This window comes from Colobus angolensis, unplaced genomic scaffold, assembly GCF_000951035.1.
Source record: "Colobus angolensis palliatus isolate OR3802 unplaced genomic scaffold, Cang.pa_1.0 Scaffold248, whole genome shotgun sequence".
Lineage (NCBI taxonomy): Eukaryota > Metazoa > Chordata > Mammalia > Primates > Cercopithecidae > Colobus > Colobus angolensis.
The window spans coordinates 3084203-3086239 of NW_012115688.1; the positions used below are offsets into that span (position 1 = coordinate 3084203).

Genomic DNA, 2037 nt, shown 5'->3' on the forward strand with positions numbered 1-2037 from the left:
GACTCGCTCCCGCGCGGCCCGAGCCCCTCGCCGCCCGTCTGAGGCGCATCTCCTGACAAAGAGAAGAAGGCGAAGCCTCGCAGCCGCCCTTCCCTCAGCCGTCCCCGCCCCCGAACGTTCGGCGAGACCTGCCCCGCCGACCCCGCTCGGAGGAGGGCGCCAGGCAACCCCGGACGCCGCCTTGAGGGTCACCGCCGCCTATGAGTCGCCGAAGTTTGGGCTCCCACCCTGCGCGGGCACGAGCCCATCCCTCATCTCCTTCCCCTCGGCCCCAGGCCGCGCGGAGCTACCTGGAAGCCTCTCTCGTACCTGGAGAAGTGCAGCCTCCACTCGTGGCCCAGTGCCACAGCGGGTCACGGCGCGGGGCGGCGAAGACGCGCGGAGACGGGGGCTCTGTCACCCACTCGCGGCTGGTGGTGGGGGAAGGGCGGCCCCCGGCGCGCTCGCAGCACTGCACATGCGCAGATATCGGGACGCGCGCCGTTCCCAGGGTCCTCGGAGGGGTGGTCCATCCACGTTCGGGACTACATTTCCCACAAGTCTCCGGGGCCGTGGCTTTAGGGAGTCTCAGGAAGAGTCTGATGAGCCTACCAAAAAATCTCTTGGCCTGCACTGTTTTCTTTTTTCCTAGAGTGGGTCGCGAATTACAATTAACCACCTCCCCGTTAATACAACAACTTGGCTTTTAAACATTACACCAGTAATCTATAACTATTTAATTAGAATATATGTACAAAATAAAAGTATCCATAATCTCACTTTCTAAAGATTAGCTGCGTGTAACTTTAAGGTCACACTTTGATTTTTTTGTTGTTACAAAACTGGCCATACAGGTATCATGCGCCGCAACTAGCTTTTTTCCCGGGCCACTTTGTTGAGGTATATATATTTATTGAGATCTCTATATTTATACATATATAAAATGTAGATAACTTGATACTACATTTGTGAAATATTCACCATAAGCTAATTAACATGTGCATCACCTCACATAGTTACTACTTTTTTTGTCTGATGAGAACACTTAACGATCTACCTTCTTAGCAAATTTCAAGTATACAATATTGTCAACTATTGTCACGTAGCTGTGCATCTCTCCAGAACTACTCATCTTGCATAACTGAGACTTTGTACCCCTTGACCACCATCTTCCCATTTCCCTTCACTCTCAGTTCCTTTTATCCTTTATTTTTAGAACAGTTTTAGGTTCTCAGCAAAATTTGAGCAGAAAGTACATTGAATTCCCACATAACCTTGTCTCCCCAGCACACACAACCTCCCCAAAGTCGATACCCCACACCAGAACAGTATATTTGTTACAGCTGATGAACCTACAGTTAAATATCAGCACCTGGCGAGGCTCAGTGGCTCACACCTGTAATCCCAGCACTTTGGGAGCCTGAGGTCAGCAGATTGCTTGAGCCCAGGAATTCGAAACCAGCCTGGCCAAAATGGTGAAACTTCATCTCTACAAAAAATAAAAATAAAAAAATTAGCCGGGCATGGTGGCACGCACCTGTAGTCGCAGCTACTCAGGAGGCTGAGGTGGGAGGATCACTTAAGCCTGGGAGGCTGAGGTTTCAGTGAGCCAAGATTGTGCCACTGCACTCCAGCTTGGGTGACCCTGTCTCAAAAAATATAAATTAATAAACAAAATCATTGGCACCCAAAATCCATAGCTTACGTTAGTATTCACTTGATGTTGTACATTCTATGGGTCTTGACAAATGCAGGCAACTGGAATGAGACCACCACTTCTGCTGTCCTTCCCAGCTTCTCCCCCACCTCCCCTTTTCCCTAGTTTATAAGACAGGGGGAAAGCAAAAAGTTGGAAAGAAACAAAAGTGGCCGGGCGCGGTGGCTCAAGCCTGTAATCCCAGCACTTTGGGAGGCCGAGACGGGTGGATCACGAGGTCAGGAGATCGAGACCATCCTGGTCTACACGGTGAAACCCCGTCTCTACTAAAAATACAAAAAAAAACTAGCCGGGCAAGGTGGCGGGTGCCTGTAGTCCCAGCTACTCTGGAGGCTGAGGCA

General features: G+C 50.6%; 1 protein-coding gene across 6 annotated transcripts in view; it reads right to left on the reverse strand.

Annotated features, from left to right (window-relative positions):
- Positions 1-512, reverse strand: part of ZFP1 (ZFP1 zinc finger protein) — a 23889-nt gene extending 23377 nt beyond the window's left edge. The window contains exon 1 of one of the 6 annotated variants that reach the window (XM_011946017.1): positions 310-512. The gene's annotated coding sequence lies outside the window, so the exon portion shown is untranslated. Of the gene's footprint in view, positions 1-290 lie in introns of all 6 variants that reach the window. The other 5 variants (XM_011946019.1, XM_011946020.1, XM_011946023.1 and 2 more) reach the window with 5 other exon arrangements.
- Between the last annotated feature and the right edge of the window lie 1525 nt (positions 513-2037).